This window comes from Pieris napi, chromosome 11 (assembly GCF_905475465.1).
Source record: "Pieris napi chromosome 11, ilPieNapi1.2, whole genome shotgun sequence".
Lineage (NCBI taxonomy): Eukaryota > Metazoa > Arthropoda > Insecta > Lepidoptera > Pieridae > Pieris > Pieris napi.
Window position 1 is genome coordinate 1,415,166 of NC_062244.1, and position 17,159 is coordinate 1,432,324.

The 17,159-nt window shown below is 33.8% G+C and overlaps 1 non-coding gene across 1 annotated transcript; it reads left to right on the plus strand.

Annotated features, from left to right (window-relative positions):
* The first annotated feature begins 10,964 nt into the window (after positions 1 to 10,964).
* Positions 10,965 to 11,037, plus strand: Trnam-cau. Its single transcript has one exon. It is a non-coding gene; the product is annotated as a tRNA-Met (tRNA).
* Positions 11,038 to 17,159: the final 6,122 nt, after the last annotated feature.

The window sequence follows — 17,159 nt, forward strand, 5'->3', positions numbered from 1 at the left end:
CACATTTCCTTTATAATAGTGTATTGAGCAATCCTACCAATATTCAGCCAAGTGCGAATTATTGTAACCTTACCCCTATTTTTTAGTCTAATTTGACCGGATTAATAATATTTAGTTTTATATATACAATTAAATTGTTTTACAAAATAAATATAAATGATAATTTTTCAATCTAATGGGCATGTAGGTAATCAGCCTACTGTGCCTGACACACGCCGTCGACTTTTGCACATAAACAAAAAGTCCATTGGTGCATGTGATCAAACTTATTAGGTGCTTAACTTACCCAACATAAAAAAAACATGTCTCTGGGTACAGGACTATACCTACGTCAGTTAAATTCTTTACTTATAAACGCTTGAGTATCCAAAATAAAAGTACAAATAATCAAATCTTATTTTGAATTTTAAAAGGTTTTAACTCGATCCAATTATATAGTAGCTTGGCATATCGAATGCAAATCGAACCCCGGTCCCACGAGCTTCTGACGTGCTGATTGAACACGACACTTGACGTATCTATATAGAGTTGTTGAATCAGCCTTAACTTGATTTAATTTATTAGCAAATAAATTAATAGCGTATTTTTGTACAGATTAAGGAGGATTGCATACGATTAACATCTTCAAACAATTCAGAAAGCAGCGAACAATTTAATTTAAAAATTCTCGTTTCACAATGTTCGTTCTCATACTCCTCCGAAACGGCTCGACCGATTCTTATGAAATTCTTTATACATTTTCAGTTAGTCTGGGAATCGGTTTCTATCTATCTTTCAAACCCATTAATGATAAGGGGTTTACACCCCAAAAATATATTTATTTTTTATTTTTTATACAATTTTTATTTGTTTTCCTACGATACAGCATAAATACATACAATACCTAATTTTCACCCCTCTCTTCTATTATTATTATTGAACTACAAAAATGTTTCCTAGAAATAAAATACATGGCAAAACAACGTTTGCCGGGTCAGCTAGTAATGTATATAGACTGGTTCCAACAACTCTATATCCGCCAAATCTTAAGTCACCCGTCTTGGATAATTTGGTTTGAATTTAATTAAATACTGGCATCGATTCCCTACGTGAGTGACGGAGGCGATGTAATTTGCAGCTCGGAATGCCGCCCTGATTGGGGTCTGTCTTCGCGTCATGTGTTCACTACTGTTTATTTGCAAAAAATGCAAATATTAAACTACACTTACGTCATAATATAAGCGTCAGAGTCGTAGAATAGTGACGGATCTGACAAATAGTAAACTTTACAGGGCAGCCATTTCAAAATAATATAATTATTTTAGCTTTTGTCATAACTATTTTAATTAATATTCTGTTACTATGAAAATTGGCATACAAGCAAACAGATGGGTTTGTTTTGAAACAAAATAAAAATAATAACATTAAATTACACAGTTTTCTAGAAAAATCACATGTTTCTACCAAATCCGTCACTTTACCGACTGATTAATTTGAAATTTAAAACACATGGATTTTTTTTTATTAGTATCCATATCTATTAAGATCATGACATAGTTGAATATCGTTACTTAATCGTGGAACATGTCGAATTATAATTATTTTATTATTATTCAAATTAACAAAATCATTTATTCATATAGGTAACAAAATGTACACTTATGAACGTCAAACAATAAATATATATGCTTCTAATTACATTTACTGCCAGTTCTCAAATCAAGGGCGTAGAACGGAAGAGAAGAACTGGCAATAATTTCTCCGCCACTCTTTTTAATCGCCAAGTTTAGATTAAGCTGTGTAATATTTATTATTTTTGATACATAACCTAACTTAATCTAATACATCAGATGTGCCTGTGACACATAGGCCTCTTTCAGCTGCTTCCATTATTTATTCTAGTTATAATGTTAGCTCTTCTTGTCCAAGATGTGTCTCCTACTCTCTTTACATCGTCTGCCCATCTCTTGTTCTGTCTTGTTTAATTTTCCAGTGTTCTCAATGAAAGACAATTCAGATTGGCGATATAAAGTATCTTATTTTCGTTTGGGTATGAGTGTTTGAAATAGTATTTTTTTAAATTTTTGTCATCTCGTGTCTGAGCTGAAAGGGAGTGGTTGACAACCTCTATAGTGACCAGCCCGCATGGAGAAGGTGTGTTTAATCGAAAATCCTTTGGTGCTTGTATTGTTTTTGTTTTAACTAAAATAACTTTTATACTAACTGAAATTAATGTGATAAATGTTATTTTATGTAATAGGAAGCAAACGGTCAGGAAGCTCATACTCCCCTCCGGTCTGTTTTCTCCCTCTTCTATTAAAAAAAAACAAAGTAGGTAGCCCAAAGAAACTCCACACCCAACAACGCTGCAATGATGGCCATAATATGAACTCGCATTTTGAAACGCAATTCAATTGCTTGAACAAAGAATTTCCCAACATGGAAATCTTTACGAAACTCAGCACTGAAAATCGATTAACACATGGAAAACTTAGTCGACGTTTCTCAAAGCGGTTTACAAAAAATCATACGAGCTTACAGCCTTTGATGCATACGGTAATAATGAACTCGGTGAAAACTTCGCAAAGAAATCGCAATAAGCGAATAAATACGACTCGTGCTTATATTTTTCATATTTAAAGGAAAATAATTTACATGCGTTGAACGGTTTTCCGTTTAAACTAAATTTCTGTATGGAGTTTTCGATGGGATCATAGATTACGTAGAGCAGTGTCGGCCTAGTGGCTTCGGCGTGCGACTCTTATCTCTGAGGTCGTAGGTTCGATAGGATGTGTACCAATCGACTTTCTGTCTATGTGCGCATTTAACATTCGCTCGAACGGTGAAGGAAAACATCGCTAGGAAACCGGCTTTAAGCTGTCACCCGAATGAACTTGCTCGCCAACTCACCATTAGACAGTATGTGAGTCGACTAAAACGTCACCATATTCTAGAGCTAGAAGACCGGCAGTAGCTCTAGATAGAAGATGAGTAGATGCTTCTAATGGGAAGTCACTCCACAAGACAGCACCACAGAAAAAAATCGCTCATAGCCTTGGGGCTGATTGCAAATAACCGCAGAAAAAAAAACCGACTTGCCTTAGACCCAAAAAGTCGACGAAGTGTGTCAGGCGCGATCCAAAACGATTCATCTTCAACGTTTCCTAAAAGTTGAAGTTTCAAGAAATTTAAATTTTTCAGTTGAACGAGATTTTAGTTCAATATTAAATTATCTTGAATAAATTAATCCAAGGCAAATACAAGATAGAAGAGATTTAGATAAATACAATATATCAAATATAGCTGAAATAGATGTGGCGCATTAAGGAGTTAGCCTGCGGCAGTGCTTCTTTTAAATGAAGAGGAAAATTTTAATTTCCTATCGCGTACCGGACTAGTGTTGTTCGATGTTATCGATAATTTAAAACTTCGAGTTATTGACTACGAACCTTGGTATATTAAAAATATGTAAGATTGAGATTACCCCAATCTAAATTTAAAATTAAGTTTCTAGATACCCCAGGTATCCCATCATCCCATTTGTCCCTTGCAGAAGAACGCGTTTTGGCAAAAACTCACCGATATGCAGATTGAATATTCTTTTATTTATCTCTTCATGTTTGTTGTTTGCCTCTAAGTGCATGTAATATTAAATATTGTATTATATTTTCCTTGTACCAATGTATTAGCATACCGAGCTTGGCAAGCTTTTATAAATAAATAAACAGACTGCTATACATTTACATTAAGCTTTTCAATCGATGAAAAAATATTCTGAACTATTTGTAACTTAAAGCGTTAATGTTATATATTTTTTAGATAGCGCAAGTATACATAAGAGTAAATTTTGGGTTTAGCTTTAAACAGTTACATTATATTATTACTTTGTTATTTTAATAAATACATAATAAATACTTTTTTTAACTCGCATTACGAAGGCGTGGTCCAAATTGCTACAGAACATGTAACAAACATTTCTCCATGTTTTACATTTTTCTTTTACTTTAGATAAGTAAGAGAGCATTAACGCCAATATGAGGCCCAAGCCATGGCTGAATCTGATGCACTGGAGAGAACGCACGCCCTCAAGAATGAGAGGCGCTATAGCTAAATTTGTTTCTATATAAAAACGTCGCATAATTGAATATTGTTTTAGAACAATCACTAATAGAGAGATGACCTCACGAGGTGTAGAATCAATTTGACATCAATAATTGAATGATAACAATATAGGACACTACCGGACGATCAAGTGGTGATGTCATATCGATTGACAAAATGTTACTGATTCACATTCGGTGATTTTTTACGTCTAGAACACAGTTTTAACGTATTGAAGGATTTTCTTATATAATTAGGAACAATTGTTCAATTGTGTAATATTATTATTATTATTTTTTCTTCTAAGTATTATTACATTATTTTTTTGCGACTGAGGCAAAAACTAGCTGATGTGGTCTCTGGCAGAAAGACCAGCGCTGTGGAAGGGAAAACATTTTTTTTATAAAGCCTCATTACATTTTTTATTTAATTTTGTTATTTGATGATTATCATTTTGTGTGTTTTTGTTTAAAAAATGCTATGTCTATGTCTACTTTTCTTATAAAAAGCTTTTACCTTTCAGTTGAGGTCGGGGTATTTTAACATCCCCGTGGATGGCCACTTATAGCTCATAGTCTTATAGTCAGTATAGCCGCGCCTGAAGCATATCTCAAGAGCATGGCTAGGAATAATCCTGAACCATAATCTCGCTGGTGTTGTGTCGAACATCCGTTCTTTAAAATTAGAGTTCTGAAATTATGAGTATAGTTACGTAGCTATCGTGGCCTATACTGCCCAGAGAACCTCTTTACCAGAGGGGAAAAGAAATCACCTAATGTGCAAGTGCCATAGACAGAAATTGATTGTATCTTGCAATCAATTTGTGCATCATCAGAGTCACATTGTTTAGCGATCGTGTCATCACACTCATTGATATTATTTACTAGAACCAATCAATTTCTGATCTCATCGTTCATTCAAGATTCCACACGTAATAAACAAAATTGTTGGACGAATTGGTCGTACAAAAATCTATAAATTTTCGTGTTATGACTCTTATTTCGTAAATAATTGTAAACAAAAATATAAGTTAAACATCTAATAATGAATACTATGGCTTTTGGGTAAATGTATCAAGATTTCTATTCAACAGCCTCACAGAACAAATAGTTAAGCTCGATTATAAAATGTCCTATTAAAGGAATACGTTGCCTGTGTAGTGTGTACATATGGTAATCTTTGTTAAATGCCTTACTAAAGTCAAGATCTAAAAGAAATGTTGGCCCTTATAGGGCTTACCATCAGCCAGGCAGATACCGAAGACAGGGGAAAGTACAGGAGTTGTGAGTTGCCAGTAGACCTAAAATAAAGACTGATGAAGAAGAGAAGGGATATAATGTAATAATAAACTTTTAAATAAAAAATATTAATTTCTTAGTCATACAACGATAGCCAATCAAATGAATTGCACAATGTTGATTGTTACTATTATTGGACGCTAGATTAATTGCAATTTATACCAGTCACATGCCAATATTAATCATAATCATTTTATTAGTTATTAATAGATGTCACTCTTTCATTATCGTTAAAAGAAAAATGTTGACCGTCAAAGAGGTCGTACATTTTATCGAAGTTTTACCGTTACAAATATTGTATTCTTAGATACCTAAAATATAATAATAATAATATTTATAATTAATCATAATAAACAATAAATATTTATTATCCATATTTTCAAAATTCACACACTTAACATTTTATACAGAAAATAAATAGCTTTTAATTTTATTATTTATTATATATAGGTTTATTATATATTTATATTTAAAATAAATAATAATTAAATCGCTGTCCTAACACATGAAATACAATATCCAATGCAATGTATTCAAAAATACACCCAAAAGTTCTTTATTAGTTCAGTATTACTACTTAGTAATAGGAAACTAGAAATGATAATTGCTATCACAGTCTAAATATACCTTTATACGAAACAATTGTTTTTATTTAATTTATATTTCGTTACCTTCGTTACATAAGTTATAAAGCAACGGACAGCCATCACTAACAAGCAATTTCATCCAGCCAATTCTAGTATGGAAAAAGTAATACCTACCGAGGATAAAGTACAAATGAATAAATAATTACCAAAAAAAACTAAACTAAAACCTTAAAAAAAATTATAATTAAGAAAATGTAAAAGCTAATCTTAATTAAAATATGTAAGAAGCTAATTACAATTACTGTGTCACTGGAAAACGAATCTACAACCATCGGCTTCTTTGCATGTAAGATCCAAAGAATGATTACTCAAAACTCAAATATTTATCGATAAATGTTGCCCAACACTATACCTAACCTCCGTCGTTAAAAATATTGCTGTTTGAACGCGGAGTTCGCTTAGCGTTTTAATAAATTTGGAAAATTAAAGATTCATATCTGATGGCTTCACTAGTTAATACGTTGGGCTCCCTTTGCTGACATTTGGGAAAATGCACTAAAGGAAAATTGTAGCTTTATATATTATCTATGGTAAATATTTATATTTTTTATGTGTTGAGTGTTATTTGTGTGTAAGATTGTTTCCCTTGATTTTTGTTCCCAAATATATTCTCATGATACTAAGCAACTAATAACATAATACTGCTAACTAATAACTAAAATATGTTATTAAAAGGAGTCCCTTTAGGCAAGGTTCCGAAGACACTGGCAGCGTTCTTATTTGAATAGCTAGACTAATTCTTTGTCCGAGGTAGCTGCCAGCTCTTCGGTCTCCTGTGATATCGACTAACCTTTTTGCTATTTCCTTAAAAAGCCCCGCTAGGACCCCACGGACCAAGGGTCTCGACACCGAATGGGACAAAATCATATTCCGAGCCAATAATTAAATAAATTTGAAATGCCATAAATATGGAATTGTTCGCTTAAGAAAACTCAAATGATAGGTTTTAGGAAGAAATTACTAAGAAATTGCTAACTAACAGTAAATAAATTTTAAAAACATGAAAAACTGCAATTCAATTTCCAAATAACTTTCGAACAAATTTAACAATCAAATTGCCCTGTGGAGCGTGGGCGTTGGGAAACACTGCACTAGACGATGTGAAATCTTAAATATACAAAATAGTTGTAAGCTGTCAAAAAAAAAAAACCTTAAGTAGGTTTCCCAGATTAATGCCAAATTCAGTTCCTCATTGGTTATTTATTTTTAATTAGCAAAAAGGTGGCTTCTAATTATTCCATCGCTTATCTAAGGGATGATTTACGGGGTCTTCCGCTATCATTTTTAAGGTTTTTTTCAATTATAAATTGCTTGGGGGTGTTTAATTTGATTATGTTATTAATCAATGTAATCTAATTAATTCGGTCTTGTGGTTTATATCTTTCGGTGTTTTTGATCAATTCCTTTAAATAGTATATTTGGTTTGCTATATTAATATATTTTGTGAATTATATACTGAAATAAAATAGCTTTTAATTTGAAGATTTAAATAAGTAAATCTTGATATATAAAAAAAATAAAAAAATTGCCTTTATTGGAGTGTTAACTACACTAAGTCTATGTTTGTCTATGTTTTCCTCGCGACAATTTTCCAATTCAGCCCCGCTATACCTTTGATTCCATCTTCCCAAGTATCTGGCAGACATTATCTCTTTCTTCTTCCCACTGGGCCATTCCAAGTAAGGGTCTTCTTGACCCATCTACTAGCATTACAATTGCGGGCAATGTGACGTGTGCGGGCGCATTTCCACTTTAACTCTTGTGTATGTGTAACGACACCTTATTTTAGTATGTGTATCACATCGTTTTTAACTTTGTCTTTACGTTTCAATCGGAGAATCGAACCCTCCATAGCCTTTTGGCATTCTCCTATCTTTTTGATGAGCGCCTGGATACCTTGATATTTAATTCAAATTTTACATTTAAGAAAAGGAACTTGAACATCCATAAACCTAAATTTGTAGTTCTGATATATTGTGATTTTAGTTTTAATAATTTAAACGTCATAAATACTATTGAAGATATTTTGAACAGAGTTTAAGAAATATAAAAATGAATCTTTATTTCCAACACATAAATAGTAGGTATTTACAATATTCTTAACAAACAAATTTTAAAAGTTAGATCCCAGTGTTAGTGGATCCTTGCTGGCAACATTTTCTCGCTGTATCGCGATACTTATTTGTTGAGTGAGGAAAGCACCAGCTCTGGGGTCACCAGAACTATCTACCAGACGCCTGTCATCTTTAATTAGTGCCTGTGCACTTGAACCCCACGGCCCAAGAGTCTACTCCAATGGGTAAACAAACTTTGAGAAATTAGTTCTTAATATCTATTATAATCTAATATATAAAATTTGAATGAAATGGCTAGACCGATTCTTATGAATTTTTTTATGCATATTCAGTAAATCTGAAAATCGGCTATTATCTATCTTTCAAACCCCTCAGTGGAAAGGGGTGTCCACCTCATTTTCATACAAATTTTGTTTTTTTTTTTTTTTTATGATACGGCATACAAAAATACATACCATTACCCTATTTTTGAATATTATTTATATTTATATTTGATAGTTATTTTATTGAACTAAAATAAATTCCTAGAAATAATATACATGGCAAAACAACGTTTGCCGTGTCAGCTGGTATATAAGAATCCATATCGTATATCGGTAATACAATTTCGGTTTTGCGTAAAACAAAAAGCGAAAAGCCAACACACGCCGGTGACCGCAACTATTGGCGAACGAATGCAATTGACAGGCCTGCTCAATTTATGGGCCATACTGTCTACGGTGGGACCAGGAATTAGAGCACTAGATGTAACTTTGAAGCCTACTATTGACGTTCAACTGATTTTTTTTTAATTGGAGGCAAAGGCTCACCTGGTGATACCGCAGCCCATGAACACTCACATTGGAGGCTTGCAAGTACGTAGTATCTTGAAGGCCCCTAAGTAGAATTGGTTCGGAAATAGTTCAGTGAACAGCTGGTTCCATATAGTGGTGGTACGCGGCAAAAATTGCATAAGAAACGCTCAGTTGTGGAACGACGGACGTATTTTTATATTGCTTTAACCGATGATGAAACTCAGCTGCAGGTATTAGTCAGAACAACTCATCAAGTTTTGATGAAAGAAAGGAACTTATTTGGTCATTACAGCATAAACAACTTGACTTATTTAAAAAAATATATTATATTTTAGTTATTCTAAAAAGACTACCTATTCAGACTATTGTTATGAAAAGTTGTTTGGGTTTGATCTATTTTAGATATTTTTAGATTATTAAAAATTATTTCGATTAGTATAATTAAAGATTAGTCATGTGTATGGGGCCGTTCAAGTATGACGTAAGCAGATTTACTGCAATTAATCCCCCCCCCCCCTTCACTCCTCTTGTCGGAAAAAGTAAGCAAAGCTCTCAAAAATACTAGTACATAAACATTTTAATTTTTTATAAGAATCCTCGAAAATGCATTTCGTTTTCAAGCATAGACAATGTGTGGGTAATATGTGTAAAAAAGTAAATAAACACTGTTGACGTAGTCACCATATTACAAAATTAAATACCCCCCTCCCCCCTGAAGTGCTCACGTAATACTTGAACAGCCCCTGTAATAAAAATAAAAATGTATTTAATCATTTGACAACAATTCATTACAATGTGTAAGATTTAAAAACCATTTTAATTAAATAAATACCTGTGTCAGGGTTCCCAGTTCTACCACGTTTCACGTGTATATGTACGTATAATCTTGTTTTAGGTTTAAGAATAACTTTATTTCTCATAAGAATAGCATGCATAATTCACTTACTGAGAAACAATATTTAAAAGTCAGATAAAACATTTGAAATTAGAGCGCACAGATGTAGGTAGACATAATATACTTGTTTTAAAGGGTTATTCGTATCTAGATTCTATAAATCCATCGGTGGGCTGTATTTAATTAATTCTGACATTGGAATAGTGTGAATTTTGACTGCAACTGAAGCCAACTGTTATTTGTTTTGTCGTTTTAAATTAACGTTGAATGTTGGTAATCACTTCACGCCTATTACTGTGAAATTGGGCTTTTTTTTAGGGCAAAATACTCACCTGATTTTAAGTGACCATTTGACACACTGCCAGAAAGCTTGCAAGTGCGTTGCAGGGGTATACTTATAATCGCTGTCTTGACAAACGCCAGTCTTGCACAAATTCTACACCTGCTTTAATTCATAGTTGAGGTGTGGCCCCAACACTTTAACATACGATATAATAGTTTCTGTTGTGTCTTACATTTACATATTAATTAATAAATGTACTCGATCTGTGAGAAGTAAGTATATAACGAACTGGTATCAAGGTACGTGGGTAACACTGAAAATGTTTAGAACTGGCCAGTTAGAAACATTGCTAATGAAAACTTTTTTGAATTTCAATTTTAGAACTCTTTGGTAACCTAATCTAGTATATAACATTCATTTGTCATTTGTTTTTGTGAATTGGCGGCAAATCTAAAACTCTTGTTACACGTGAAAATAAACCTAACGCGAGAAAATTTTCGGTAATCATTTATTATGACTTTCGTGGTGGGCTTACTCAACAACTAAGCTATGATAGGCTGCGATTAGCATTTCTTATATATACCTAGGCATTAGAGATACCCTTTATATATTTTTATTATATTGTACTTACAAAGTAAAAGTTTAAAGTCCTGTAAGTATAGGTACTGTAACAATTATGCTAGGAACTGAACCAGTGCATTTGAAATTCACGTCATGACACATAGTTTAGTTTGAATAAAGATATACTGCGCATTGCAAATTTCTATAATGTCGATAGTTGTATTATTTCATGGAGAATATTCCTTTGTATGCAAATAATTTTAAAAGAATTAAAAATGACGTAATAAGCATGATATCTAATACGTTCGATAAATTTAATACCTTGTGCATGGCCTCGGTGGCGCAGTAGGCAGCGCGTAAGTCTCATAATCTTAAGGTCGTGAGTTCGATCCTCACCCGGGGCATATGTTTTTGTATTTTTATTCAAGTATTTTATACTAACACACAAAGTATACAATTTATTATTCAACTGGTTACTACAAGACACATTTTTCCTATTATGACAAAGACTATTATATCTTATATACCTGCCTTATCTAAAGTGTACATGCTTAATCTGAATTTAGCTTATTATATATCTAAAACCCCGCAAGCTTGCTCCCGTAGACTGTAGACTTTAGATAAATACTGTGTGCCATAGTGAAATTAAATGAGAGGAAACACATCAGCGAAGACAAAATTGAAAACTTTAATACTTCGAATTGTCAGAATGATTTTATTTTTTAAATAACAATGCAAACGGGCAGAAAGTCCAGACATGCCAATGCGTTGCCGGACCTTTAAGAATTGGTGACTTATATGCCGCCTAATAAATTGCACTCCAGTTTGAACCGGAAACTAAACAATCAAATACCTGAGTTTAATAATTGATTAAAGTCTCAAATAAACTACCTCTGTTCTCGTGTTCGCAAATTTTAATAAAACGCAGAAAACCTTCCGATCCACATACAATTAAGATAGTGTACTGCATTATGCCAGTCGATACTGAATCTCGGTAAATGGTGGAGTGAAAATTAAGCATGCCCAACGCGCCATTCTTGAGATGTGCAACTTTTTCGCTACCCTACTTGAAAATAGTAAAAACAAAACCTTAAACGGTTAAAGAACTTTATTAAAAAAAAACTCCTTTCGAATCCCAACGTAACAATATTTATTGGGAAGAGAGTCATGTTGCTCATGATTGCTTGATCTCAATGATATTTTGAAAGCGACTTCAATTGTGTTTTCTCTTTAAAAGTCTCGGCGACCTTTATATACGGAATAAATCAATTTTATTGATATTAAATCATTTCGATCGGTTGTCCTACATCCCAAGTGGTTCTAGTTAACTCACATCTATATTTAGACCAATTGATGGACGTCTGCTTTGTCTAATAATAGAAAACGCATGTCACACGACTCCTGAGTGATTCAATTGTCAATTACTAGAACACATAGATATCATAATCCGGCCGTGTATAAAATGGGAATAGATATCGGGTAGCGTAATAGCACTATTAAGTATAGGCTAAAAAAAATCACACACCAAATTTTTTTTTTAAAATAACATCTTCTAAATAACGGCTCTCTCGAAGACGGCACTCCTCTAAACGCGAAGACAGGTTTGTGAAAACTCTTGTCAATAAAACTAGGGTGATAGCTGGCATTTCCCAACGGATATTTTCCTTTAGCTGGCTGATGTTCCTCGGATTGTTCATGTAGACCTTAAGGTATCCCCACAAAAAAAAGTCAGGAGGCGTCAAGTCAGGGCCATGTGATCATCATCATGAACTTGAAACATCTGTCTGTATGTTGCGATGTTAGAGGGATATTTGACTCCAGAACTTGCGAGATCGAGAATAGTATCTACACTAATATTATAAAGAGGAAAACTTTGTTTGTTTGTTTGTTTGTTTGTTTGTTTGATTGTAATGAATAGGCTCATAAACTACTGGACCGATTTTAAAAATTCTTTCACTATTCGAAAGCTACATTATCCACGAGTAATATAGGCTATATTTAATTTTGAACAAAAATAGGGTTCCGTAAGATATTAGGGTTTTTCGGACACAAGGTGTAAAAAATCAACCAAAAAAGTTACTTATTTTGCGTACCCTGTCTAAACTATTAAAGATAGAACCATAAAATGTTCTAAGTAATTGTAGATCTTATAAATATCTACAAAAAAAGTCCACGACACACTATACCTATCTATGTCGAGTGAGGCACAATAACCATAAATGATGTAATGACATGGACCAAAGGACTCTTCTTTCACTCTCACAGTCTCTCGTACAAAGTAAAATATCGTGAGGAAACCGGCAAATATACCCAAAAATGTCAACGGCATGTGTCAGGCACAAAAGACTGCCTACTTGACTACCACTACAGTTTCTACCAGATACAGAAGTTGGTCTCACCAAGGGTTGTGGTGGTGTTTTGTTTATAAATTACTATTTGTGAAATGTCCATATCACCATAAGTTGTTATATGACTTACTGGAGTTAAAGTCTTATGTCCCCCAGGCAGACGGCATCCAGCGTAGAAAAGAAAACCAGCCTGATCGGTCTAGGGAGCTCTCTTAATTTTACTTCACGTTATTCCAGCATCTTTCACCTCTGCAACGTTTCCTTTTGCCCTGAGGATTCCATTCGAGTGCTTCCTTGGTAATGTGACTTCCTCAGGATCGTATCCACTTCCACTTTCGGCGTTCCAAGACCTGTCAATTCGCACCTCATTGCTTAGGTCCCATAGCTGATGGTTAGAGATTCTCTCGTGAATATTTCAAGGATTTGACGATGGCCCACGAAGACCAGGAGTTGTTGCGTTGTACTTTTCTACGTTTTGCAACACAGCGTGACGGTCTTTATGTGGGATCGGAATATTTTGAGCTTGACTCATCGTGTTAATATGAGTTATTATAATGAATTTATAAGAGAATAACTTTAATTAGTCAACAATAATTAGAGGAGTTCTGTATACTTTACTTGATTGTTAAACTTAGCCTTTTGAAGTCGGTCAAAAATTCTCAGTCAGAGCAATAACGATTGATAAGAAAATTGACCTGGCGCTGCACTCAGGCGCAGTCAGACGTCTGCCCACTCTAATAACTATTTATTGCGAATTGTGACCTATCTAAGTGATGATCTATTAATAACTGTAGTTTAGATTCAGTCGGTTACGGTTTAGTTCTTTTTATGATGTGTCATTTTAACAATATTTATTTATTTTCCATATAATTATTATATCCCATCATTCCATTTGTCTTTCCGAAAACCAAGTTTAGGTCAAAGCTCGCCAATGTCCAGATTAAGCATTCTGATAAACAAGCTAGGTCTGGATATCCATAGTTGCTTCACACTTTAAAATCGATTTTTGTTTAGATTTTGTATTTTTATTTTTTTGTTTAATATTTGTATTATCTCTTCGTGTATGTCATGTTTGCCTATAAGTGCTTGTCAGATTAGAAATTGTGGTTCTTTTACCATTGTATCAGTGTGCCGAGCGTTGGCAAGCTTTAACAATAAAAAAAACCTTATAGTTACTACTAATACGATAGAACCGCACAATAATTCTACAATTAAAATACATTTAAAATATATATGTCCCAGATCTTATAACTATTAACACAACATATAAACAAAAAGGTCTATCTGGATAGAAAACTTATTTATTACATGTATCCCTCGATCCCCAATATGCACCGGATCCGTAAGTATTCTAAATAGGTATACCGATATTGCAGGCTCTCTTCTTAGGCGTAGCTGGTCATAACCCACCATACCCAGAACGAACAGGTCGGATACATAAGTGCATAGGAGGATACACTCCATACTGTCTCTTGTAGGGGTAAAGGGTTAATTTATTTTTTACTCGCCCTAACGCCTGGAGTCTGTATTTAGCTTCATATCCACACCATTGCGATGGACTCCAAGTGACTTCTAACTGACGCATTTCACAAAGTCTAGATTGCACTGATATTCGTGAAGCCGCAAGCTATGGCAACGGATTTAAGTTTAACTTCCTATGGATGGTGCCAGTTGGAGGAGGCCCTCTATTACAGGGCTACTATTGTATCTTTTGTATAGATGGGTGATTGGTTAAAGTAATAATTCATGCTTAATTATTATTATTATGTGACAGCTACACAATGGAATCTTAGTAGCATAATTTAAGTCACTCCTGGTAACTCAGTAATTACAAAAACATAAAGTAAACAACATAATCGTGGTATAAAAATATTTATATCTTAAAATAACCCAATTATGTCTCAGCTAAGTTGCTGAAGCCAGTATCAAATAATTAATATAACGATGGCCAAAAATGCAAAAGATATTAATTAAAACTCCTCAAGCGCCATAAATCTATAAGTTTTGAAAATTTAAATTAAAATGCTGCTATCGCGAGGGAGCTGATAATTCCGGGACAATACCCACAGAGAAATATTGGTTTCGTTCAACGATAAATAAAACTAAATTTATGATCAAAAAGTTTACTTAAATGCAAAGATAAAGAATGAATCTAGGAGTACTTAGAGACGCCTGTTAAATTATCTTTAATTATAGATTAGTAATTACTAGGTCGGACCCGCAGTTAATCTAGCAGTGTGACACTTAGACGCCCATTTGGTTAATAAAACCAGCCTAGCTGTAGATGCTCAGAAGTTTCCTACTTCGCATGCTACACAAAGCTCACTGTTACGCCCTCACTGCTCCGAGGATGTCTACTCGTTGGGAAGTCACAGCCATTCCACGACTACGTGGGTGACTGATTCCACTGCAGAAATTTTTAGAAAGGTGACTTTCATTTATAATAATTTGTTTGAAGTTTGTCTCCTGCCATTGGAGAGTCAGTCAGGACATGTAATACTGTCTCTCCAGCTGTATTGTTGGACAGGCTTCATTTTACTTTAATCTGTGAATACACGATGAGAATCCACCGTGACCTGTCAATCTGTGCGATCAGTCCCGTTGGTTTTACTTCTCTAACTATTGAATAGGCTGAATCAACAAGGAATAACTTAGTTATTGCAGCAGTGTCGTCGCTGCTATAAATGTGCTTCAATTTTTCTATCGTCTTTGCATGTAGAAATTTCTTCAGATACGGCATGGGGACTCTTTTGTACACGGGCGCCTCTTCAAGATGCGTAGCTTCCTTTGCCAGTTTGTTTGCTCTTTCGATCGCTTCGAGAGCCACTATATCATTAACTAGTTTTCTTTAATGATTTTACATCATTGCAATCAGCGCCATCTTTGAAAATGAAACGAAATTATAATAAATTCCGATTGTCAACGTTGATTTCGATTGAGTTTCGATTTATCGATTTAGTATCTTAATTGTCTATGAGATGGCGCTTTACTATGTAACTAAGTACTTCGTGATATATTTTGTTTATAACATTTTATTTGCGTATTAAGATGCAAGCAATACAATTATTGATATTTTAATATTATGTATTTTAATGTATTAGTAAATTTACTATTTATAATTTTTTATTTACGATTAACAGCGCCATCTTTCAATTATTCCGTTAAACTTTATTGCCGAATTATCGATCCGTGTTTGTAGTTCTTATTGTATACAGTAGATGGCGTTTTACGGTTTATTATATTGTTATTATTCTTATATTACTATTTTGCATTAATTATTATAATTTAGGGTATTACGTAGTTTTAATAGACTTTACTTCACAGAAATTGACGGTTACGTTATCGTCCTCTCTCGAAACCACATTATGATAACATTTTTAATTGTATCGGTAAATTGATAAGATAAGGGCTATTTTTAGTATGAGTTATTGATAACAGTAATAACGAATCATTTTCTTTACTTTATAAAAAATTTAGTTGTTACCTGGCCACTTTGTTCGCGTACACTAAAAGAATATCATATATATTGAACCGCTGAGATTGGAGATTTGTATGAAAATTTTAAAATATGTATATACAAATTTTGGTATTTATTATAGCTAATCAAGGTACTGGCTCAAATCTTCTTTCCATTTTGAGGTCGTAGGTTCGATCCCCAGCTGCGCACCAACGGACTTTCTATGTGCGCATTTAACATTTGCTCGAACGGTGCAGGAAAAACATCGTGAAGAAACCGACATGTCTTAGACCCAAAAAGTCGACGGCGTGTGTCAGGCACTAGAGGCTGATGACCTACTTGCCTATTAGATTTAAAAATCATCATGAAACAGATTCAGAAATCTGAGGCCAAGACCTAAAGAGAATGTAGCGGCACTGATTTATTTATTATTATTTCCACGTACTAATTTATTATGTTTATATAGAACAGGGGAAAACGAGCAGGAGGCTTACCTGATGTTAAGTGATACCGCCGCCCATGGGAGAGTTCACGGCCAGAGGGCTCGCGAGTGCGTTACCGGTTTTTTAAGAATTGGTACGCTCAAAAATAGAATCAATCAAACCGGGTAAAAAGGTAAAAAAGGCCATTTATTTCATTAAATTGCTAATACATTTAGTGTCTTAATTGGCTTACAATCATTAGTTCAATTATCCTAGTATCAAATATATTGCCTGACTAG